The sequence below is a fragment of the Leopardus geoffroyi genome, chromosome X (assembly GCF_018350155.1).
Source record: "Leopardus geoffroyi isolate Oge1 chromosome X, O.geoffroyi_Oge1_pat1.0, whole genome shotgun sequence".
NCBI lineage: Eukaryota > Metazoa > Chordata > Mammalia > Carnivora > Felidae > Leopardus > Leopardus geoffroyi.
Window position 1 is genome coordinate 94,169,585 of NC_059343.1, and position 27,636 is coordinate 94,197,220.

The window sequence follows — 27,636 nt, forward strand, 5'->3', positions numbered from 1 at the left end:
AGCAATTTATTAAACGTGTCTACCGTTCTGGGCTAATTGCATTATTTTCAATGTCAGGTTTTTGCAAATAGGCTGCTGTGAACATTCTTATCCATGTCTTTTGGTGCACGTACATATGATCTTTTGTTAGGTACATCGCTGAGAGAGGAATGGTTGGGTCTATGTATATATGAGTTCAACTTTGGTAGATACAGCTTTGCAGAGTGAGTTGTGCATAAGAGTTTCAAGTAATCCACTTTCTTGTCAGCACTGTTCTTTTTCTAGTCTTTTTAATTATACATAGCCATTCTGGTGGGGTTATAGGTGTATCTCCTGGTTTTCATTTGCATTCCCCGATGAGTAATGGTGTAAAGCATTTTTCATGAACTTATTGGACATTTAGATATCCATTTTTTGTGAAGTGCACTGAATTTATAGATCCTCCAATCTACTGATAAGGTGCATCTTTCCATTAAAAAATTTTTTTTTATTCTTCTCAAAAATATATAACATTTGTTTGTAGCTGTTAAGACAGTTTTCATTAGATTTATTCTTACACATGTGATTATAATTTGATGTTATAAGTAGTATCTATTTTTAAGATTTTTAATTTTTATTTTTTAAGATGGAAACATGACAACATGCTTGAATTTTAAGTATTTGTTTTATATTCAACAACCTTGCTAAGGTTCACTTATTAATTCTAATAGTTTACTTCTAAATATTTTGGATTTTCTATATATACAACCAAACCTTTTGACATGAATGACTCTTCTTTCTTCCCATTTGGTATACCTTTAAAAATACTTTTCTCTTTTATTATTGCATTGGCTAGGACTTTCAACTCAATATTGTAACATCTTATCCCTCAAAGGAAAGGCTTTTGACACTTTGCCATTCAGTGTGGGAATTGTCCTAGGGTTTTTATGGGAACTCTCTGAAATTAAGGAAGTCTCATTCTATTCCTAATTCTCTAAGAATTCCTTTGACCTTATTTATCCCTAAGCAATCTTGAATTGTATCAAATACTTTTATTCCATCTCTTGAGATCATCATGATATTTCTCTTCTGTGTAGTGCATTTCAATGATTGCATTGCAAATGTTAAACCCATCTTGCATTCCTGAAAAAAATCCCGCTTCATCATGTATTATATGTTGCTGGTTTCAGTTTATACTTTTTGCACGTATGTTTATGGTAGGGATAGACTTGTAATATTGCGTGCACTCATTGGCCTTGTCAGGTTTTAGTGTTAAAGTTACGCTGGCCTCATAAGATGAAGTGGGAAGTATTGAATATTTCTCTATTCATTGGAAGAGTTTGGGCAAGAAATGGGGACATTTATAAATGTGTGGGGACGTTCACTGGTAAAGCTACTTTTGTATAGCATAAATACAATTTTCTTAATGAGCTGGATTACTCAGATCTATATTTTTTCTTGTGTACACTTACAGGTTGTAGTTTTCTAGGAACCTCTAAATTTTATTTAAATTTTCAAATTCATTGGCATGAAGTTATTCCTAATATCCTCTTAATTGTTTAATGCTTTTAGGTTCAGTAAAATGTTTTCTTCTATTCTTCATATTCACCATGTGTACCTTTTCTATTTGTCTTTTTTCTGTGTTTCTCAGTCTTGCCAGGGGTCTATCAGTTTTATGGGTCTTTTTCAAAGAAACAGCTATGCTTATTGATATTTTTTTTACAGTATAGTGAGTTCTTTTATATTCATTTCTGCTCTTTGCCATTTCATTCTGTTTGCTCTCTTTTACTTGTAACTATTTTCTTTTCTTTTCCTTCTTTTTTTTTTTTTTTTTTTTGACTTGAAATGGATGCCATATTGGACACACCTTGGGCCTCATTTCACATGCTCTAGGCCTGTCTTTTCTCGCCAGACTTATTGTGGCAAACAACTTCACACAGCTGTAACTTGAAAGCACTTTACCTCACTTCAGCAGAGCTTATCCTATTCTGTGATGGTGGATATCTGTGAGAATCTGCCCTGCACCCAAGAACACACAGCCTAGAAGTGTCGCGGTTGGGGGCAGAAGTGTGGGAGTCCATGAAAAACTCTTGATTAGTGGAAGATAGAAGCAAGAGGGTCGGCTCCCTTCTCTCTTCCCATGAGCTGATAATTCTAAGACACATTCTTCTTGGCTCCTCAGAATACTCTCCTTCATTTTGTTTTCTAATGTATGTATTTCAGGCTACATTATTACACCATAAGAGAGGTTTTATCTACCTCTAACAAGTTTTAATATTATAATTTAATTATCATTCAATTCCACATATTTTCTCATTTCCATTGTTATTTATTTATTTTTTTTTTTTCCTGTTACTCGTGGGTTTCTGAAAAGTATTACTGAATTCCAACTATTTGGGAGATTGATTTCCTTGTTATCTTTTTTGTCAGTGGTTTCGAGATTATTCCCATTCTGGTCACATTATATAAGTTGTGTGATGTGGGTTCTTATTTTTTTTTTATGTTTACTTGTTTATTTTTGAGAGAGAGAGAGAGAGAGAGCGAGAGAGAGCGAGCAAGCGGGGGAGGGCAAAGAGGGAGAGAAGGAGACAGAATCTGAAACAGGCTCCAGGCTCCAAGCTGTCAGCACAGAGCCTGTCTGTCAGTGTCGAACTCATGAGCTTAACCGACAGAGCCACCCAAACACCCCAGTGTGATTTTGGTTCTTAAAATTAGCTGAGACTTGTATCATTGCTCAGCATATGGCCAATTTCGGTAAACGTTCCAAGAACTTGCATTCCGTAGTTGACATTCATGTCTATAAATATCAATTGTCTTGATTTTATCAACCATGTTGTTACAATTTTATATATAACCTTAAATGTTTTTGTCTGCTTAATGTATGACTCAGAGTGTATGTGTAGATCTTTGCAAATATTTCCCCCCCTTTCCTCTGTCCATTTTTACTGTATGTTTAAGCTATGATATTAAGGGTGTATAAATTGTTATATTGTTCTACATTATTGATGTTTTGTCCTGAAATATCCCTTTTCCTTCTAGTAAGCCTTCTTGCCTTAAAATCTTTGTCCAATATTAATATTATTTCATGAAATATCTTTAATTAATATTTTCATGATATATATTTAGTTACTTTCAAGCTTTCTGAATTTTTGTTGAAATTGTGTCTCTTGTGAAAAGTGGTTTTAAAAATTCATTCTAGACATTTATTTTCGTTTGGAGGTTGTTTAATTTAATGAAGTTTAGGTTTAACTTACCAACTTTTTATTCTTTGTATGTGGATCTGTTCTATGATTTATTTTTTTATTCCCTATTTTGGAGTAATCAGGTGTTTTTATTATTCTGTTTTCCCCTCTAGTAACTCATCAGTTAAATATTCTTTTGTTCTTCCTTCGGTAGTTTTTCAGCATGACATTATTATTGTTGTATGCGGTAAATATTCATTTATATTTACCTACATATATAGTCTGCACTGTTCTTTTTTCTTTCTTGCATTTCTCTGCTTCCACCTGGATTAATACTTGGTTTTTACTTGCATAACTCTCTTGTGGTATTTCTTTTAGTTCAAGGTTGCTGCTGATAAAGTTTCCTAGTTTTTTGTTTGTTTGGTTGCTGCCGATAAAGTGTCCTTGTTTTTTGTTTGTTTGTTTTTCTGAAAGTGCCTCGATTACAGTTTATTTTTTTTTTCAACGTTTATTTATTTTTGAGACAGAGAGAGACAGAGCATGAACGGGGGAGGGGCAGAGAGAGAGGGAGACACAGAATCGGAAACAGGCTCCAGGCTCTGAGCCATCAGCCCAGAGCCCGACGCGGGGCTCGAACTCACGGACCGCGAGATCGTGACCTGGCTGAAGTCGGACGCTTAACCGACTGCGCCACCCAGGCGCCCCAATTACAGTTTATTTTTAAGGAGTCTGGCTCCTGGCCAAAAAAAGACGTTGTGAGATTTTTTAGGCCCTATTTGTGATCATTGAGCAGCCCATTACCAAGGCTTTACCTGGCAGTCCCTATAGGGGAAAACTTCCCTCCCCACACTAGGTTTGGTGCAGAGCCAGTCTCGAATGGAGTTGCAGTCAAGGACTCAGACTCCACTGGCTGGCCACGTTCTTATGTATATTTTGCATTCCTACCCCAGTGCCTTTACTTAGAGGTCTCATTATCTGGGGTGTTCATTAGACATCTCTGCCTAGGCCTTCTTGTGGGAGGAGGGGGGAGAACTCGGAAGATACTTTTCTCCACTCTGACCCAGTGCTTGGTACTTACTAGACCTTGCCCAACTTTCCCCTCCCCAGCCCCCAAGTCTGGAGTCTATAAAATTCCAAGAGCCATTTTTTGAGGCTCCTTTGGCAGTGAAACAACCCCCACATCTGCTGATCCATTTTGTCCTCAACCAGCATGCCATTCCATGAAAGAAAATGGAACAGGGTTTTCTCTGGTTTAGCCTCTTGCTACATGATTAAAGGCTTGAATGTTACTTTCATTTTTGGCTTGTTGCTTTAACTGACTACTCCAACACCTGACAATTTGCTCTCTCCAATTCATCTGGGCTTGTGACAATTTTTTGAGATGTTTTTTCTTTGGTGCAGAATTCTAAATTGGAGATTATTACCAATAATCAGCATTTTAAAATGTGATTACATGGTTATCTGGCTTCCACTGTTTCTGTTGAACAATTGGCTATCTGTTTAGTGTTGCTCCTTTTATAATAATATCCTTATTTTTTACATGGTTGTATTAAAATGTTCTCTTTTGGTATTATTATCGGGATATACCTAGATGTGACCTCCATTGAGTTTATCCTAATTCGGGGATATCAAGTTTCTTGAAAACATGGCTTTTGAGAGCTTTGGACAATTCTTGATTGTGACAGTTCAAATGTTTCTTCTATGCCACTTTTGCTCTCCTTTATTTCTGGCCCACCAAATTAAACATATATTAAACCTACCATAGGACTTTCACGCTCTTTTATATTATCTCAACTTTTTTTTTCTCTATCATTCAGTTTGGATACTTTATTTGAATCTACTTTCTAGTTCACGTATTCCCTCTTCTACGATATTTGATATGCCCTTAAGTACATCTAGAGCTCTTTTTAACAGCAGGGGGTGGGGAGAGGACACAATTTGGTCCATAACAAATACAAAGTATAAAATAAAAAATACAGCAATCCATACTGATATAAATAAGCAATTCAATAAAAATAAAAAAAAAGGAATAAAGACAGTCTCTTCAGCAAGTGGTGCTGGGAAAACTGGACAGAGACATGCAGAAGAATGAACCTGGACCACTTTCTTACACCATACTCACTTACACAAAACTCAAAATGGGTGAAAGACCTAAATTTGAGACAGGAAAACATCAAAATCCTAGAGGAGAAAGCAGTCAAAAACCTCTCTGATCTTGGCCGCAGCAACTTCTTACTCAACATGTCTCCAGAGGCAAGGGAAACAAAAGCAAAAATGAACTACTGGGACCTCATCAAAATAAAAAGCTTCTACACGGTGAAGGAAACAATCAGCAAAACTGAAAGGCAACTGACAGAATGGGAGAAGATATTTGCAAATGACATATCGGATAAAGGGTTAGTATCCAAAATCTATAAAGAACTTCTCAAACTCAACATCCAAAAAAACAAATAATCCAGGGAATAAATGGGAAAAAGACATGAATAGACACTTCTCTAAAGAAGACATCCAGATGGCCAACCGACGCATGAAAAAATGCCTAACATCACTCATTATCAGGGAAATACAAATCAAAACCACAATGAGATATAACCTCACACCTGTCAAAATGGCTAACATTAACAACTCAGGCAACAACAGATGTTGGCAAGGATGTGGAGAAAGAGGATCTATTTTGCGTTGCTGGTGGGAATGCAGGCTGGTGCAGCCACTCTGGAAAACAGTGTGGAGGTTCCTCAAAAAACTAAAAATAGAACTACCCTACGACCCAGCAATTGCACTACTAGGCATTTATCCATGGAATACAGGTGTGCTGTTTCAAAGGGACACATGGACCCCATGTTTATAGCAGCACTATCAACAATAGCCAAAGTATGGAAAGAGCCCACATGTCCATCGAAGGATGAATGGATAAAGAAGATGTGGTATATATATACAATGGAATAGTACTCGGCAATCAAAAAGAATGAAATCTTGCCATTTGCAACTACATGGATGGAACTGGAGGGTATTATGGTAAGTGAAATTAGTCAGTCAGAGAAAGACAAATATCATATGACTTCACTCATATGAGGACTTTAAGTCACAGAACTGATGAACATAAGGGAAGGGAAACAAAAATAATATAAAAATAGGGAGGGGGACAAAACATAAGAGACTCTTAAATATGGAGAACAAGTAGAGGGTTACCGAAGGGGCTGTGGAAGGGGGAATGGGCTAAATGGGTAAAGGGCATTAAGGAATCTACTCCTGAAATCATTGTTGCACTATATGCCAACTAATTTGGATGTGAATTAAAAAAACAAAATTAATAATAATAAAAAATAATCAATTCAATAAATTAAAAAAAATAGAGAAGAGATAAATCTCTTGTGCTGAAGAATTACAAACCAATTTTGTAAGTCTTCCACTATCAAGGAAGGGAAACATATCTCTCCATTCCTCAAGTGTGGGCAACTCCTATGAGTTCCTTCCAAAGAGTGCAGTATAGAGGCACCTGGGTGATTCAGTCAGTTAAGCATCTGATTTCAGCTCAGGTCATGATCTCATGGTTCCTGAGTTCACACTTCCTGAAGTATCATTGACACAAAATGAACTGCCTGTATTTGAACTACACCATTTATAATTTCTGAGGTAAGCATATACTGAAGAAACTCACCACAAGATATCAGACATACCTAACTCTTTCAAAAGGTTTCTTGTGCTTCTTTGTAATTCCTCCTTCAAACCCTGTCTCCATCCATTTCTGGTTGGATATAATTTGCATCATGTTTGCATTTTCTAGAATTAATATAAATGGAATAATGAGATATATGTTTTTGATTGTCTTTAAGTGTAATCATTTTGAGATTCAGCCATATTGGCGTGGGTATCAGTTGTGTTTCTTTTTATTGCTGAATAGTGTTCCACTCATCGGATATACTATAATTCGTTTATTTGCATGTATATGCACATTTGGATTGCCTCTTGTTTGGGGATATTGTGAATAATGCTTCTTTGAACATTTGTGTGCAAGTCTTTCAGTGGATTTATGCCTTCATTTCTCTTAGGTAACCACCTGGAAGTAGGATGTTTGTATCATATGGTAAATGTATGTTTAAATCTATGATGATACCAAACAAATTTCCAAAGTGCTTGTACCATTTTATAGTCCCATCAGCAATTTATGAATGGTCCAGTTCCTAGACATCTTTGCTAAATCTTGATGGAGTCAGGGTTTTTGATCCATTTTTTTTTTTAATGTATTGTAAGGCAAGGGTCCAACTTCATCCTGTTCCATATGGCCATCCATTTGTTCCAGTACCATTTCTTGAAAAGCCTATTCTTTCCCCATGGGATAGCTTTGTCACCCATGTCAAAAATCATTGACCACAGATACAGTGTTATATGAGGACTTTCAATTCTATTAACTTATATGTCTATCTTTATGTCATTACTACAGTCTCTTGATTACTGTCGCTTTGTTGTAAGTTCTTGGGGAAAGTGTGAGTTTACCAACTTTGTTTTCAAATTGTCTTGACTATTTTCGTTCCACTGAGTTTTCATATAAACTTTAGGAAGCAGTGTTTGTCAAGTGTCTCCATTGAAAAGTTGCTCTTTTCCCCCTTTATATACTGTACTCTTTGAAAATTCTTTAAATGTTTTATTTATTTCTTGAGAGAGAGAGACAGAGAGAGAGCATGAGCAGGGGAAGGGCAGAGAGAGCAGGGAGACACAGAATCCAAAGCAGTCTCCAGGTTCTGAGCTATCTTCACAGAGCCTGTCATGGGGCTTGAACTCACAAATGGTGAGATCATGACCTGAGCCAAAATCGGATGCTTAACCGACTGAGCCATTCAGGTGCCTCTATACTGTACTCTTTGGAAGGAACTCACAGTGTGTTGCCCACGCTTAAGGAACGGAGAGATATGCTCCCCCTCCTTGATAGTGGAAGACTTACAAAATTTGTTTAGAATTCTTTAACGTAAGAGATTTATCTCTTCTTTATTTTTTTTTAAATTTATCGAATCACTAGTTTATATTAGTATGGACTGCTGTATTTTTTATTTGTTATGGACCAAATTGTGTCCTCCCAAAATTTACATGTTGAAGCCTTAACGCCAATACCTGCATTTGGAAATAGGGCCTTTAAAAAGGTAATTAAGTTACAATGAAGCCATCGGGGCAGACTGTAAACCTATCTGACTGATCTCTTTATCAAGAGAAATTAGCATCTGGCTGCTTCGGTTGGTTGAGCGGCTGACTCTTGGTTTTGGCTCAGGTCATGATCTTTCGGTTGTGGAATCAAGCCCTGTGGCAGGCTCCACACCGCCAGGGTGGATTTTCTCCCTCCCTCCACCTCCGCTGCTACCCCACTTGCATGGGTGAATGCGCTCTCTAAAAGCAAAAACAAAAACAAACCTCATAAGATAAAATAAAATAAAATTTTAAAATTGTTTAAAAACAGAAATTCAGACATAGAGACACCAGCGTATGCGCATGCGCAGAGGAAAGGCAGTCCGTATGGGGACACAGCAAGAACGCAGCCATAAAGTAATACCGCATTAGAATCCAATGCTACTTTATTTATTTTGTTGTTCAAATTGTTCCAGCTTTGATCATTGGTATCTCTTTCAGGAGGCTTCTGTTTCACATACCTCCCCATCTTCGCTGTTTTTTTTTCAGTAGTCTCTGGCAGTAGAAGCAGCTATAAGTCCAACTTGTATATATCTTGCCCCAATCCTATAATCACCCATTTCTCCAAGGAGTCTTGGTCCTTTTATCAGAAAATGGTATTAGAAACCATGATCGGAGTGCTAAGCATATTCTTCCTCTCTCATATTTTTTTTTTGCTTTCCTATTCTTTTTTTACTGCATTCTCTTGCATTAGATTAATATTTGTCTCATGTAGCATTTTAATTCTTTAATGAATTTTTCACTATATGTTTTTAGGTTATACATCTTGACTTATCAGCATATAGTTCAGATTTGTACTAACTTAATTCCAGTGAGATAAAAAAATGTTACTTCTATATAACCCTATTCCCCTTTCCCTGTTTCAGTGGAATTATTGTTACGCATGTTACATAATATGTACATAATATATACAAATACAACAATGCATTGTTAAATTATTAATACAATTATATATATATTTTTTAAATATGAGAGAATATAATTGTTTATATATTTTTTTAAAAATATGAGAGAAGTTGGGGCTCCTGGGTGGCTCAGTCGGTTAAGCGTCCGACTTCAGCTCAGGTCACTATCTCGCGGTCTGCGAGTTCGAGCCCCGCGTCTGGCTCTGGGCTGATGCCTCAGAGCCTGGAGCCTGCTTCCGATTCTGTGTCTCCCTCTCTCTCTGCCCCTCCCCCGTTCATGCTCTGTCTCTCTCTGTCTCAAAAATAAATAAACGTTAAAAAAAAAAATAAATAAAAATATGAGAGAAGAAAGGAGGGACAAGATATATTTATAGCATTTGTTGTATTAACTTCACCCCTCCACCACCACAAAGGGAAGCTTGCGATGTTTCTCCTAAGAGGATACAGCCTTAGGTGTCCCCATTGTCAACCTCCCTGTGATGACAGGTTTCATTAGATCTCTCTTTTCTTGTTTCTTTTACTGACCACTCTCGGCTGTCAAGCTCCACTAATTGCCGGCTGACTGCTCTTTGTTTATAAACAAGGACCTGGATGTAAATTGCTTCACTAACTGATCCAATTTTTGTAAGCTTATTTATTTATGTTGAGAGAGACAGAGACGGCACAAGTAGGGGAAGGGCAGAGAGAAAGGGAGAGAGAGAATCCCAAGCAGACTTTGTGCCGCTAGTCACAGAGCCCAATGTGGGGCTCGAACTCACGAAACCACGAGTTCATGACCTGAGCCGGAACCAAGAGTCAGATGCTTAACCGACTGAGCCACCCAGGCACCCCCTAACTGATCCAATTTAATTTAGACTCTTTCATAGGGATAGTTCGCGTGGTCAGTGCTTCAGATTTGTTCTGAGTCTAAAGGGATTCTCTTTCCCTGGTTCTTTCTGGTAAATTAGCTGGCCTGTGGTTTAGCTTATATGTTTAACAAGTCTACCTCTTAATTGCTTTACTCCATAATCTCCATCCTTTTTCTTTTTTAATTTTTTTAAAAATTGTATTCATTTAGAGAGAGACAGAGAGTGCAAGCAGGGAAGGGGCAGAGAGGGAGAGAGAGAATCCCAAGGAGGCTCCATGCTGTCAGCACAGAGCCCAACATAGGGCTTGATCCCACAAACTGTGAGATCATGCCCTGAGCCAAGATCAAGAGTCTGACATTTAACCGACTGAGCCACCCAGGTACTCCATTTCCACTGTTTTTGAGAGTGTCTTCAGGCTTGAACTTCCCAATCATCTAGTGCAAATGAAGTCAGTTACTTTGGGAAGAGCTCTGGAGCTCTTTGTTTTGAGACCTGCTTTCCCCCCACGTCTCTGAGCCATGACCCATAACATGAGGACACGGAAAGTAGTGCAATTATCTTTATGTGACACTCCTTTTTTTAAGAGCTGGGCCCTGGGAGCAAGTGGGGTAGTAATCCCAGGTCTCTTGGCTTGCCTCTCTTGGTATGAAACTACTGCCTCTGAGCTAGAGAGAAGGCATTCTGGGCCCCAGTGTTCTCATCATGCTGTACCCAAGGTAGAGTCTCCATCTCATGGCGGGAGAGTCAGCAGAAGAAAGGAGCCCCATTTCTCGCCCATATTTATCCAGAACATACCCTCTGCAACAGGTCGGGTGGGGGATAAGAACTGCTAATGTCCTACTTCTGGAGAAGACACCTCTCTGAGTGGTTGACACCTCTCTGAGGAAACACTAGGTTCTTTTTTTTACAAAAAAATATTTATTGATTTATTTTGAGAGAGACAGAGAAAGCACAAATGGGGGAGGGGCAGAGAGAGAGAATCCCAAGCAGGCTCCATGCTGTCAGCCCAGAGCCTGACATGGAGCTCGATCCCATGAACCCATGAGATCATGACCTGAGCGGAAATCAAGAATCAGACGCTTAACTGACTGAGCCACCCAGGTGCCCCAAAATGTGTTTTTGTAGTTGTGAAATATTTAGGGATTTTATAGATATCTTTTCCTTATTGATATTTAACTGACTTACATTGTCATCAAACGACATACTTTGTGTTATTTTGAATCTTTTAAAATGTGTTGATACTTGTTGTAGACTCAGAATATGGTATCTCAGTAAATTCTCCATGTGTACTTGTAAGGAATGTTTATTTTGGTGTTATTGTGTGGAGTGTTTATCAATGTAAATCAGGTCAACTTGGTCAGTGAATACTGTTCAGTGTTTTCAGTGTCTTAATGACTTTAATTGTCCCTAGCAATTATTAAGGAAGAATTGTCGGAATATCCTGTTTTAATTATGAATGCCCATTTCTTATTGCTATCTTATTAAGTTTTTGCTGCATGTGTTTGAGGCTTCATTATTAGTTGCATAAATGTTTAGGGCATTGTTATATCCTCTCTATAAATTGACTGATGATTATGAAGTGAGCCTCTTCATACCAGCCAACATGTTTGCATTGCTATATATTTAGGCTGAAATTAATATATCCACCCAGCGTTTTCTTCGTTAGTTTTACCACGGTATATAGTTCTCTATCCCTTTCACTTGTGACGTTTTATTTATCATGGGTTCCTCGTATGCAGTGCGTTTTTGAGCCTTGCCTTTTTGTACAGTATGACAACCTAGGGTTTTAACTGGAGTGTTTAGATAATTTACCTTAACTGTTTATGCAGAAGTTGAACTTAAATCTCGCTTTTTACCCTTTTTCTGCCTTCTTTTTGACAAATTAAGTATTTGTACGGTTCCATTTTATCTCCTTTTTTGGCTTATTAGCTGTATCCCTTTTAAGAAACATAGTAGTTTTATGATTTATAGTATATATCTTTATAATATCACAGTCTACTGAAAGTAATTATATACTTTAATTATTGTATAAGACCCTTACAATAATTTACTTTTCTTTCCTACCTTCTTGGCCTTCGGGTTATGGTTGCCATATAGTTTATTGCTGATTGCCTTAAACTTATTAGAAACTTAAATTTCTAAAAATTATAGCTTATAATTATACATATTTACCATCTCTGACCCTCCTTATCCCTTTGTGTTAAACCAGATGTTTTTAATGAAGTATAGTTAACATGCAGTGCTCTATCAGTTTCAGGTGTATAACAGAGTGATGCAACAATTCTATACATCACTTAGTGCCCCCCATGATAAATGTAGTCACCATCTGCCACCAAAACTATTACTACAATATTATTGACTCTATTCCCTATGCTATACTTTTCATCCCTATGACTTACTTGTTTTAGAACTGCAAGTTTTTACCCCTTAATTTCCCTCACCTATTTTGCTAATCCCCCACGCCCACCTCCCCTCTGTCAACCACCAGTTTGTTCTCTGTATCTGTGAGTCTCAAAACAGATCTTCGTCTCTATGGTTTTCCTTTGGCTTAAGAACCTCCCTTTAACATTCCAAGCAGGGAAGTTCTGGTGGTAATGAATTCTTTCAACCTTTCTATGTTCAAGGAAGTCTTTAGTTCATCTTTAGTTGTAGAAGATACATTTTCTAATATCATTATTTTAGGATGATAATAATTTTTTTTCTTTCTGTGCATAGAAGATTTTGCTGCACAGACTTTTCTTTTGCATTGTTCCAAACATGGAATCTGTTGTTATTATTATATTACTATATTTTTTTCTCTACTTTTTTTTCATCCAAGATTTTATTTAAATTCAAGCAAGTTAACATATAATGTAGTATTGGTTGCAGGAGTAGAATTTAGTGATTCAACACTTACATATAACATCCCAACAAGTGCCCTTATTAATGCCCATCACCCATTTAGCCCATGCCCCTGCCCACCTCGCCTCCAGCAACCCTCACTTTGTTCTCTATCATTAAGAGTCTGTTATGGCTTGCTTCCCTCTCTCTCTTTTTATCGTTTTTCCCTTCACATATGTTTACCTGTTTTGTTTACTAAATGCCACATATGAGTGAAATCATATGGCATTGGTCTTAATCTTTCTGACTTACTTCGCTTAGCATAATTCACTCTAGTTCCATCCACGTTGTTGCACATGGCAAGATGTCATTCTTTTGATGGCTCAGTAGTATTCTAGTGTGTGTGTGGGGGTGTGTGTGTGCATGTGTGTGTATACATACAATTTCATCTTTATCCATTCATTAGTGGATGGACATTTGAGCTCTTTCCATAATTTGGCTATTGTCGATAGCACTGCCATAAACATTGGAGTTCACGTGCCCCTTTGAATCAGTATTTTTATATCCTTTGAATAAGTACCTAGTAGTGCACTTGCTGGGTTGCAAGGTGGTTCTATTTTTAACTTTCTGAAGAACATCCACAGTTTTTTCCAGAGTGGCTGCACCTGCTTGCACTTCCACCAAGAGTGTAAGAGGGTTCCCCTTTCTCCACATCCTCACCAATATCTGTTGTTTCCTGTGTTGTTTATTTTAGCCATTCTAACAGGTGTGAGGTGGTATCTCATTGTGGTTTTGATTTGTATTCTCCTGATGATGAGTGATGTAGAGCATCTTTTCATGTGTCTGTTGGCCATCTGGATGTCTTCTTTGGAAAAGTGTCTGTTCATGTCTTCTGCCCATTTCTTCACCAGATTATTTGTTTTGGGGGTGTTGAATTTGATAAATTCTGTATGGATTTTGGATACTAAATGTTTATCCAAGATGTCATTTACAAGTGTCTTCTCCCATTCTGTAGGTTGCCTTTTAGTTTTGTTGATTATTTCCTTTGCTGTCCAGAAGATTTTTTATCGTGATGAATTCACAATAGTTCATTTTTGCTTTTGCTTCCCTTGCCTCAGGATACATGACTAGTAAGAATTTTCTACAACTGAGGACAAAGAAGTTGCTGACTGTGTTCTTCTCTAGGATTTTGATGGTTTCCTGTCTCACATTTAGGTCTTTCATCCATTTTGAATTTATTTTGTGTATGGTATAAGAAAGTAGTCCAATTTCATTCTTCTACATGGTGCTGCCCAGTTTTCCCAATACCATTTGTTGAAAAGACTGTTTTCCATTGGATATTCTTTCCTGCTTTGTTGAAGATGCATTGACCATAGAGTTGTGCATCCATTCCTGGGTCCTCTATTCTGTTCCATTGATCTACATGTCTGTTTTTGTGCCAGTACCATACTTTCTTGATGGTTCCAACTTTATAATACAGCTTGAAGTCCGGAATTGTGATGCATCCCACTTTGTTTTTCATTTTCAACATTACTTTGGCTATTCGGGGTCTTTTCTAGTTCTATACAAATTTTAGGATTGTTTGTTCTAGCTCTGTGATAGATGCTGGTGTTATTTTGATAGTGATTACATTGAATGTATAGATTGCTTTGGGTAGTGTAGACATTTTAACAATTTTTTTTTCTTCCAATCCATGAGCATGGAATACTTTTCCATTTCTTTGCATCTTCTCCAATTTGTTTCATCAGTGTTCTATAGTTTTCAGAGTACAGATCTTTTACTGCACTGGTTAGGTTTATTCCTAGGTATCTTCTGAGTTTTGTTGCGCTTGTAAACAAGTGCAATCAATTACTTGATTTCTCTTTCTACTGATTCATTTTTGTTATATACAAATGCAACAGATTTATGTACATTGATTTTATATCCTGTGACCTTGCTGAATTCATGTATCAATTCTAGTAATTTTTTGGTGGAGTCTTTTGGGTTTTCCACATAGCATATCATCTCATCTGCAAAGAGCGAAAAACTTTGACTTCCTCCTTGCCGATTTGGATGCCTTTTATTGCTTTTTGTTGTCTGATTGCTGAGGCTAGGACTTCCAACACTATGTTGAGCAACAGTGGTGAGAAAGGACATCCCTATTGTGTTTCTGACCTTAAGGGAAAAGCTCTCCTTTTTTCTCATTGAGGATAATATTAGCTGTGGATCATTCATGTATGACCTTTATGATGCTTATGTTACTTTTATCCCTACTTTCTTGAGGGTTTTTATTAAGAAAGGTTGCTGTATTTTGTCAAATGCTTTCTCTATATCTATTGAGAGAATTATATGGTTCTTAACCTTTCTTTTATTAATGTGGTGTATCACATCGATTGGTTTGTGGATATTGAACCACCCCTGCAGCCCAGGAATTAATCCCACTTGTTCGTCGTGAGTAATTCTTTTAATGTACTGTTGGATTCAATTTGCTGGTATCTTGTTGAGAATTTTTGCATTGATATTCATCAGGCATATTGGTCTGTAGTTCTTTTTAGTGGGGTCTTTGTCTGGTTTTGGAATCAAGTTAATTCTGGCCTTGCCGAATGAGTTTGGAAGTTTTCCTCCCATTTCTATTTTTTGGAATGCTTTCAAAGGAATAGGTATTAATTATTCTTTTTTTTAAAAAATTAAACATTTATTTATTTTTGAGAGACATAGCAAGACAGAGCACAAGTCGGGGAGGGGCAGAGAGAGAGGGAGGGAGACACAGACTCTGAAGAAGGCTCCAGGCTCTGAGCTGTTGGCACAGAGCCCAACGTGGGGCTCGAACTCACAGACCACAAGATCATGACTTGAGCCGAAGTCAGACGTTTAACCAACTGAGCCACCCAGATGCCCCTAATTATTCTTTAAATATTTGGTAGAATTCTTCTGGGAAGCCATCCAGCCCTGGACTCTGCTGTGTTGGGAGACTTTTGATTACTGATTCAATTTCTTTATGGTTACGAGTCTGTTCAAATGTTGTGTTTCTTTTTGTTTCGGTTTTGTTAGTCTATATGTCTCTAGGAATTTATACATTTCTTCCAGGTTGTCCCATTTGTTGGCATATAATTGCTTATAATATTCTCTTATAATTGTTTGTATTTCTTTAGTGTTGGTTGTGATCTCTCCTCTTTCATTTGTGATTTCATTTACTTGGGCCCTTTCTCTTTTCTTCTTGGTAAGTCTGGCTAGGGCTTTATCAATTTTCTTAATTCTTTCAAAGAATCAGCTTCTAGTTTCATTGATCTGTTCTGTTTTTTTTTTTATTTCTATATCATTTATTTCTGCTCTAATCTTCATTATTTTCTTTCTTCTGGTTTTGGGCTTTATTTGCTGTTTTTTTTTTTTTTTCCTAGCTTCTTTAGGTATAAGGTTAAGTTGTGTATTTGACTTTTCTCCCTTCTTGAAGAAGACCTTTATTGCTATATATTCTCCTCTTGTGGCAACCGTTGCCATATGCCAGAGGTTTTGAAGTGTGGTGTTTTCATTTTCATTGGCTTCCATGCATTTTTTAATTTCTTCGTTAATTCATTCATTCTTTAGCAGGATGTTCTTTAACCTCCAAGTATTTGTTGTCTTTCCAAATTTTTTTCTTGTTTTTGACTTCAAGTTTCATAGCATTATGGTCTGAAAATATGCATGGTATGATCTCAATCTTTTTGTACCAGTTGAGACCTGATGTGTGACACAGTGTGTGATGTATTCTGGAGAATATTCCATGTGCACCTGAAAAGAATGTGTATTTTGCTGCTTTAGGGTGAAATTTCTGAATATATCTGTTAAGTTCCGTCTTGTCCAGTAAGTCATTCAAAGCTATTGTTTCCTTGTTGATTGTCTGCTTAGGTGATCTGTCCATTGTTGTAAGTGGAGAGTTAAAGTCCCCTACTGTGTTATTATATTATTATCAATGAATTTCTTTAAGTTTGTTATTAATTGATTTATATATCTGGCAGTTCTGAGTTGGATGCATAAATATTTACAATTGTTAGATCTTCTTGTTGGATAGACCACTTTATTATGATATAATGCCCTTCTTTATTACTTATTACAGTCTTTGTTTTAAATTCTAGATTGTCTAAGTATGGCTACTCCAGTTTTCTTTTGATAACCATTAGCATGATAAATTGTTCTCCACTCCCATACTTTCAATCAGGAGGTGTTTTGGGGTCTAAAATGGGTCTCTTGTGGGGCACCTGGGTGGCTCAGTCAGTTAAGCGGACAGCTTTGGCTCAGGTCACGATCTCAGAGTTCTTGAGTTCAAGCCCCACATCAGGCTCTGTGCTGACAGCTTGGAGCCTGGAGCCTGCTTTGGATTCTGTGTCTCCGTCTCTCTCTCTCCCTTGCTCGTGCTCTGTCTCTCTCACTCTCTCAAAAATAAACATTAAAACAAAATTTTTTAAAATAAAAACAAATAAAATGAGTCTCTTGTAAGCACCATATAGATGGGTCTTGGTGTTTTTATCCATTCCGATACCCTGTGTCTTTTGATAGAAGCATTTACTCCATTTACATTCAGAGTAATTATTGATAGATATGAATTTAGTGCCATTGTATTACCTCTAAAGTCACTCACTGTTCCCGTAAATTGTTTCTGTTCCTTTCTAGTCTTTGTTGCATTTGGTCTCTCTTTCCCCTCAAAAGGTCCTCTTTAATAATTCTTACAGAGCTGTTTTAGTTTTCACGAACTTCTTAGTTGTTACTTGTCTTTAACATTCTATCTCTCCTTCTATTCTGAATGACAGCCTTACTGGCCTTTGCTGGATAATGTATTCTTGGCTGTAGATTTTTCCCATTTTCCACGTTGAATATATGATTCTGGCTACTTTTTAGATTTTCTCTTCACCACCAGTTTAAGTAGCTTGAATATCATGTTTCTTGGTGTAGTTCTCTTCATGTGTTTTTCTGTGTGAGTTTTTTTGAATATCTTGGATCTCTGGATTTATAGTTTTAATGGGTTTTGGAAAATGTTTGGTGTTCACTTCTTTAGGTATTTTTCTTTCTCAATCTTTTCTTTGGTGATGATAATTACACATATATTGTCTCAGTGTTCTTTGATACTCTGTCCATTTTTATGACCTTTTTTCCTTTATGTGTTTTATTTTAGATAGTTTCTATTGCCGTGTCTTTAAGTGTGCTATAATTTTTTCCCCTAGTTTTGAATCTGCTGTTGATCTATCCAGTGTATTTTTTTAATTCAAATATTGTAGTTTTATTCTCTGGGGGTTTTATTTTGGTCTCTTAAATTTCCCATGACTCTACTTAATATCTTTTTGAGTGTATGGAAGATCATGATAACTGTTTTAATGTCATTGCCTACTAATTTTATCATCTATTCTGTTTCTGGGTCTACTGATTGTTTTGTTTTGTTTTTCTCCTCACTCTGAGTTCCACTTTCCTGCTTGTTTGAATGCTACACATTGTAGATTTTACCTTGCTGATAATTTTTATATACCTGTAAATGCTCTTGAGGTGTTTATTCAGGAATAACTAGGTCTTTTTGAGGTTTACTTTTATATTTCGTTAGGTAATATCAGTGCAACCTTTATTCTGAATAGCCTATCCAAACTTCTGTGAAGCATGTGGCTTTTTCCTCATTGTGGCTGGTAGAAACACAAACTATTTCTAGCCCCAGGAATTGCTGCCTCTAATTCTTTTAGGCGAGTGTGTGTGTGTGTGTGTGTGTGTGTGTGTGTGTGTATGTGTGTTGTTTGTTTTTTTCTGGCCTTGTGGTTTTTTTTTCCCCCACCCATGTTCTGGTTAGAACTTGTCTGAGGAATTGAGAGGACTCCTGTGGAGTCCTTGAGCCCTTTTACCATCGGAATTTTTCCTCCATATGCTTTAGCCTGAAATGTCTCTTCATCAAGTAAACTGAAACAGTCTAAGATTCACTTGTTTGTTTCCCCTTTCCCTGGAAATACGTCCTGTGCTACCACATAGTCAATGCCTAAAAACTGTTATTTCATATATGCTTTTTCTGATTTTTTAATTCTTTCAGACAGTAGATAAATCTTGTTTCTGAAATTCAGGTTTGGACCGAAACAGAAATCGAATCTTCTGAATTCTAAATTCAGTTATTGTATTTCTTAAGTCTAGAATTATTATTTGATTTTTATAGTTACAAGTTCTCTGCTATTTTACCTTTTTAATTTATTTTTTTGAGCCATCTCATGATAGTCATTTTCAAGTCTCTATCACCTTTTTACCATCTTTTGTAATTTTGATATTATGAAGAACTTAATTAAATTTAAATTTTATTTTATTTTATTTTAGAGAGGCAGAGAACATGAGTGGGAGAGCGGGGCAGAGAGAGAAAGAAAGAGAGAGAGAGAGAATGGCCCAATCCCATGACCTTGGGATCATGACTTGAGTGGAAATCAGGAATTGGATGCTCAACCAACTGAGCCACCCAGATGCCCCTATATTATGAAGAATTTTAAACATATACAAAGCATATAGAATAATATAATTAATTCTAATATATTCATCAACAATCTTCACCAGATATTATGACATGTTCCATCCAACTCATCCTCTTCCTTTATACTATTTTGAAGCAAATCCCAAATGCTATCTCATTTTTAATAAACACTTCAAAATGCTTCTCTAAAATATAAGGACACTTTAAAAAACAGTAGTCACAGTATGTTTATGACACCTAAATATTAACTAAGATTACTGTATATCGTAAAATATCCACTAAGTATTTAAAATCCCATTTGTCATAAAGATCATACATTTTTTTTACCATTTAAAAATTAAAGTTAACATAGTGTCCACACATTGCCATGGACAGATATGTATTTCAAATTATTTTTATTTGTAGGTTCACTATTTTTCTATGCAACTTATTGCGAGGAAAAAGAAACTTAATCATTTTTTTCTGGATAGTTTTCCCAACTAGCTTTCGCAGATTGTTTCTGTGTAGTAGATAGATCAATATGTTTCCCTGTCTTTTATATTTTATCTGAATCAGAGTTGGTAAACTATAGTCCTTGGACCAAATCTGACCAACCACATGCTTATGTGTGGTGTGCAAGCGTGCAAGCTAAGAATGTTCTTTTCATTTTTTTTTTTTAATTTTTTTTTCAACGTTTATTTATTTTTGGGACAGAGAGAGACAGAGCATGAATGGGGGAGGGGCAGAGAGAGAGGGAGACACAGAATCAGAAACAGGCTCCAGACTCTGAGCCATCAGCCCAGAGCCCGACGCGGGGCTCGAACTCACGGACCGCGAGATCGTGACCTGGCTGAAGTCGGACGCTTAACCGACTGCGCCACCCAGGCGCCCCTCTTTTCATTTTTAATGGTTGAAAATTAAAAAAAAAAAAAAAAAAAAAAAAAAAGAACATTCAGGAGAGACCAAATCCAGCCCACAAAACTTACAGTATTTACTCTCTGGCCCTTTACAAATTTTTTTTTTTTTTTTGCAGATCCCTGCTCTTAATTAAACCTGGATCCAGAGATTTGGGGCTCATCTATGTTTATCCTTTTTATCTTTTTGCAAGACTATTGCATGGTTGTCTTGGCTTTTTCTGTCACATGACATACAATATCTGGTTGACACTTAACTGATTAGATTTGATTGAATACCAGACATTGTGAACAAAAAAAAAAAAAAAAAAAAAAAATAGAGGTTTAGAATCTGAACAATATTATCATTCCCTAGAGATTTAGTGCTAATTGCACAAATTACTTAGATTAGGGGCATATTATATTAATGTAATCAAGGAATATACTGATTCAAAGCTATGCGTTAGTCCTTTTAAGAGCTCATCTATTTTTAGTTCAACGATCCTTTTTTTTTTTTAATTTCAAGTTTTTATTTAAATTCTTTAGTTAACATAGAGTGTAATATTAGTTTCAGGAATAGACTTTAGTGATTCATTACTTACCTATAACACCCAGCGCTCATCACAAGTGCCCTCCTTAATAGTACTTCTAAGGTATGTTCTTTTCAGGTCTCATCCTCATTTTGAAAATGATAAAAGCTTGAAGTGTTTATCAGGTCTCATCCTCATTTTGGGGCCTTGCACTTCAATAAACTTCCTCAGCCATGTGAAATTTCTCAAAGTTCTACACACAGATCTCCTGGGGAAAACTTGTTACCTTTTCTCCGGGATATTGGTCCCACAAGTGCTTCTGAATCTAAAGCTTCCCAATGCCTTCAGGAAGGCTTGTCTAGCAATTTTCCTTGTGTTCTTATCGGTAGGGTTGTCACAAAACAAATTATTGTGCCATTGCCATAAATGGTAACTACGTATTTTATTTGAGATGCTCGTATAACATCTAAAAAGGAAATGTCTAGAGGGCAGGTAGATATAAGGATCTGGAATTATTCCTCTACCTGTCTCCCAAATATTGGTATCTTCCTAAATCTCATCTTCCTGTCTTTCGCTGACCTATAAACCCCTATATCTTCTTTTACCTTCTATGTGCTTATGCCTCTTCCTTCTAAGGTATTTCATCCAGGACTTTCTCCTAAGATCTAGCCTTTAATTCCTAACTCTCTACAAGTTATCCATTTTGATGTTCCATACACACTTCAGAAACTTATTTCTTGATTGTTTCCCAACCTACCAACTGACATATTATTTGTTCTGAGTTCACATTCTTTCTTAAAACTGTCATCTAATTCTTCACCAAGTTCTGACTGTTTGCTTCCTATATATCTCTCAATTCCATTCATTTCCCTCCATGTTCGTTGTTACCCTATTGATCTTTTAAATGTCAGGGACCCTAAATTATTATTCACCATTTTATCTCTAGCACCTAGTAGAACGTCAAGTCCTCAAAAACATTTAGTTAAGCAGCGTGGATTTTATTGAAATTTGAGGACAAACTACCTACAAATATGTGAATTTGAATGTAGCATCTTAACATTGGACACCATGAGCCTTGGGAATCTGAGTTCTATTTTCTCACACCTGGTTAGGAGCACAGATTCTAGGGTCAGACCATGTGGCTGCAAATCCTGTATTTTCTTATTTACTATATGAAATTGAGTAAGGTTTTTAATTGCTTGGTGTCTCTGTTTCTTCATCTGAAAAATGAACTGATCTTGGTACGTTCTAAGATTGTAAAGATTAAATAATGGATGTAAAGAGCTTAAAGCATTGTCTGGGACATAGAAAGTGTTCAGTAAAGGTTAGGTAGTTAAAATTTCATTTTATACAGTATAAAAATTTGATGAGCACATCTTCTGTGCATCTATCCGTGTACTGACCGTGGTATTTAAATTGTCAAGATTTTATAGCTCCTACCAAGAATGAGAAAATGTATTAGTTCATACATTTCAGTGTTAACAGATGATATTTACAACTAATAGCATTTGGGGGCGCCTGGGTGGCTCAGTCGGTTGAGCGTCCGACTTCGACTCAGGTCATGATCTCACAGTTTGTGGGTTCGAGCCCCGCATAGGGCTCTGTGCTGACAGCTTGCTCACAGAGCCCGCAGTCTGCTTCTGATTCTGGGTCTCCTTCTCTCTCTCTGCCCCTCCCCCGCTCATGCTGTGTCTCTCTCTGTCTCTCAAAGATAAATACATGTTAAAAAAAATTAAAAAAAAACTAATAGTATTTTGATATAATTTATTTAGAAGCTTTAAAAAATCAAATTCCTAGAGGAGTTTTTTAATCATTAAAAATCTAACACTACCGAAGCTAATGTGTTATTACAGATTCATTGATTTAGAGAAACATACATTTACTTAATGGGATTCTAAAGTTCTTCATTCTGGATATTTTTTATGTTTATTTATTTTTGAGAGAGAGAGAGAGACAGAGGGACAGAGAGCATGGGTGGGGGAGGGGCAGAGAGAGAGGCAGACACAGAATCCGAAGCAGGCTCCAGGCTCCGAGCTGTCAGCACAGAGTCCCACACGTGGCCCGAACTCAGGAACGGTGAGATCATGACCTGAGCCGAAGTCGGTTGCTTAACTGACTGAGCCACCCAGGCATCTCAACGCTTACTTTTTAAAAAACTGTATTTTCTCTTTAATGCCCCATCCATTTCTATGCTGCTTATGTGTTCTGAATTTTCTGACACTCTAGAACAATTTTCTCTTCTTTGCACGAGCATCATACGCAACCGGAAATGTATATGACCCAAAGAGGAAACTAGAAAATTAACGCTTTGCGCTCAGGTTTTAAAGCCTCATTGTAGTTTTTACTAGTGATTGTAATATTAAGTTTTAAAAATTATGTTAAATCATAATCTTCACACAGTAAGCCCTGCCATCTGAACTGTATAGCTGTCTGTATTTTCCAGACTGGTTAAAAATGACCAGATCTTCAGCAAATCGTTCTCACTTATTCCCATGTTAATACTAACCTTGCCATGAAATATTCAAATACCGTGTATTTTGTGTTAACCACTTTTCTCAGGTAAAAATGGCCAATATATTTATTGCCTGTGGGGACTAATTTTGGGGGGGAAATAAGATGGCAGTACGGGTAACTGCAACCTAAGCTTTTAAAAACGGCACATATCAGTCACCAGTAGGGGAAAGAAACAATCTAGGCATTCACTGAAGCCTGACCTAGAAATAAATGAGAGAGTTACACTGGAATGTCAATGTCTAGCTCAACATGGCAACCTTTCAATAATACACAGGAGGAGGCCTGTAAAAGCTAAGCTATTGGGGAGGCAACCCCCTCTTCTGATGGTTAGGGGGGTTATTAATGTTGCTTGAAGTACTCCTGCGGCTGCTAATCTGTGTCCCTGGTTTTGTGTGAGTGTGGTGGTGATGGAAGTGTATGCAAGGTAGAAACCACTGAAGGAGGGTATCTGGGATGTCAGGTAAGTTGATAACCTGAGGGGGGAGCGCCTCGAACATCAATGTGTTCTGGGTCAATTGATCACCTGAAAAATAGTGACATTTTTTTTTTTTTTTTTACGTGAGAAATAGGCGAGGACGTAGTTGGACTCAGGGTGGACGTTACGAAAGGGAAAACAAAGAACTCGCCCGCTGTCTCTGTTTGGGAATGACTGTAACGGGGAAATTCTTGAAGGTATGGATCTAGTCTCTCTTGTTTAATGGTCTATCCTTCGCGCTTAGCACATAGCAGTGCTAAAGCTTCTTTGTTACGTAAGATGTAAGACCATCCCAGATGTAGACAAGTTTTATGTTCATGTGACTGCCTAAATCCTACGAGTCCCAGGAATTAGAGGTTGCAAACAGGGTGAGGAGATGGAAATTTGGAATATTAGACATATATAAGGAAAGTAGATCTGGATGCACTGGGGAGACGACTTGGTCAGCTAAACAGAAGTAAGACAGCACTGAGTACTTGGGGGAAAAAAAAAAAAACAGAGTTCAGAAATTCAGATAGAAAGCATCAAAGAGGTTAAAGGTTCTTAAACTCAATTGAAACCTTGTCCAGACCGTAAGGACAATGAACTGTCACCCTAATGCAAATTCTATTTAGTCTGCATGTTAAACATCTTTCCCATCGAACCCTTCTTTGTCATCCCGACTACTGCAAATCTAGTAAAGTTTCTCATGATCTCTTCCTAGGACATTTGCAACAATTTTCCATGAACGTAGGTTCCCCAAGAACAAGGGTTCTAGAAGTATTGTCTACTGCTGAATCCTTGGAATTTGGAACAGTGCCAAACATATAGGCCACTTTCTTTCTTTTCTTTTTTTTTTTAAAGTTTTCTTTTTCACTTTTCTTTTAAGTAGGCTTCACGCCCAGCATGGAGCCCAACGCATGGCTTGAACTCACGAGGCTGAGATCAAGACCTGAGCTGAGATCAAGAGTCATTGCTTAACTGACTGAGCCACCCAGGCACCCCCATATAGCCCATCTTCAATTACTATCTTATCCATTTATGCAGAAAGTATTTGTTAAGCACCTACCATGTGCCAGGCTCTAGGTAAGGGTATGGAGGAACAGTGGAAAAGAAGTTAGGCATTTATCCATGCCTACATGAAACTCACATGTTAGCAGGATTATAAATAGTAATAAACATGAATATGTAGCATATTTTCAAGTAGCAGGTTCTACGAAGAAAAGGAGAGCAGAGTAGGAAGGCGGAACATCATAAGGGATGAAAATCACTTTAGACAGGGTTTTCAGAGTCTGGCGTGAGGAGGTAACTGCCATAGAGACCTGAACAGAATAAAGAAGAAAATCACGTGAAGACCTGGGGAAAGATCATTTCAGGGAAAGGGAGCAGCTAGTTGTAAATGTCTTGGAGTGGAAACAAACTTGATGTGCTTAGAACAGAGTGAAAAAGGCAAAGTGTTAAGAGTTGTGGTTTGAAGTAGCTTTGTTGAATAAATGCTTGAACGGCAGGCACATCAGCAGCTTGTTTAACTCAGCCCTCTCTGTCAAAGCTGCGATGGCTGCCAGATGTTAACCTAGGAGAAGACGCTGGGATTCATTACGGGAAAATGGTTCCCACTAATTTAATCAGGCTAGCAAAAGAAAAAAAAATATATATATATATATGAAAATATACATATATATGAAAATATACATACATATGAAAATATATATGTATATGTATATAATATACCATATACATATACATATATATGAAATATACATATGTATGAAAATATATATGTATATGTGTATATCATATATACCATATATATATGTGGCAGCCTCTGGCTAACAAAAGAAAAAAATATATATATATGAAAATATACATTTATATGAAAATATATATGTATATGTATATCATATATCATATACCATGTACATATATATGAAATATACATATATATGAAAATATATATGTATATATGTATATCATATATCATATATCATATACCATATATATCATATATATATATATGGCAGCCTCTGTTCCTAAGTGGTGCCAAATAAGTCTATCTGTATCTCTGAACCTCTCTGCTGACTTCAGCCAAAAAAAAAAAAAAAAAAAGAGTTGTCAAGGGCAGATTAGCCTGGGTACTGATAGGGCCTCCTAGAGCACTGTGCAGTTCAGCTGAAGTGCTAAAGAAAAGGCTGCAGAACTCAGAAAGAAATTTAAGTAAAATCTCAGGGCTAAGAAAGTCACGAACGGTTGTCCTTGTTCATCACATGTCTTCCTTTAGGTAACAGAAACTCCAAAGAATACCGATCAGCCCTCGGTGAGAAAAGCAGCAATGTGGAGACCATGGGAGTCATAGAGACTTTTGCTCATCCTATAAAGTACTACTGAGCTCCACATCAAGGGACACAGCAGAGTTCATGAGACTCCAAGGTTAAAGTAGATATTGTAAATTAGCTAGAAGTTTAACCAATATTCTAAATAAACCGGTAAGCTTACGGACAGGAGTACAGCCTATGAGATACGATCATATTCTGAGTCTTGTGAAAGCGAGAACTGTATATTCAAGCAGGAAGTAATCAGTGTTCCACCTTCTGTAATCATTCAAGCAAAACGCTTATTTTCAGGGGGAAACTAAGCAGATATATTTGAAGGAAGAATGTAGCTCTGTGCTGTAGAATCGGACTCAATACATGACAAAGCAATATCGCACTTAACCTCCCAGATTAGGATTTACTTATTAAAAATAATAAGGTGCTGAAATTTTGAAAGCTCCCCACTCCCACTACTCCAACCCCAACAGTGGAGAGAAGCATTGGCAAATTCAGAAAATGGGTATTGAAATAAAGCCAGTCTTCCTAATTCGAAAGCTTTATCCAACTGATGAAAAGTAACACTAAAAGACCTATTTTGAAGGAAGGTTTTGAATCAGTTTTGTGGTCTTTTAAATTCAGAAAGGGTACCTCTTCTTGAATTCATCTTGTGGAAGAGTTCAGTAGGCATGGGGAAAAACACAGTCCTTTTGTTTTTTAATCAGGGACAATGCAATGTACCATCACCAACATCACTGTCATGAAGATGTACCAATCATTTAGTACACGGAACTGCACAACTGTGATGTGTTATTTATAGGTGAAATTGGGACGTGGGGTTTGGTAATCCAGATTTTACTGGCCATTTTGAGATCACACCCATCATATCATTCACTCATTTGTCAAATATATAAACCTCTGCTCCTCTGCTATATGCTAAGTATGCTATTTACATAGTTTGTATCTTTTTTCAGGGAGCTCACCTTGACCTGGTTTTGGATGTTCAAGATCTGGTACATATTAGTTGCTAAGTAAATATTTATCGAGTGAACGAGTGAAGGAAAAGGTTCTTCTCAAGCTAGAGTTTACAGTATAATGTATCTCTCATCATTGGGGCACCTGGGTGGCTCAGTCGGTTAAGCATCCGACTTCGGCTCAGGTCATGATCTCACCATTTGTGAGCTCAAGCCCCGCATCAGGTTCTGTGCTGACAGTTCAGAGCCTGGAGCCTGCTTCGGATTCTATGTCTCCCTCTCTCTCTGCCCCTCCCCCACTTGCACTCTCTCTCTCTCTCAAAAATAAATAAAACATTAAAAAAATTGAAAATATCTCTCATCATTTAATATGAAGACGAGGGGCACCTCGGTGGCTCAGTCAGTTAAGCACCTGACTCTTGATTTTGGCTCAAGTCACAATCTCACAATTTGTGAAATTGAGCCCCACATCAGGCTCTGTGCTGACAGCATAGGACCTGCTTGGGATTCTCTCTCTCCCTCCCCCTCTGCCTCTCTTTCTCTCGAAATAAATAAAAACTTAAAACAATGAAATGTAATAGCAAAAGTATGGACTAGTACATAGGTAGTAGAACAATAACATCAACACTTCTATTTCTAAAATTCTATGATTCTGTGTT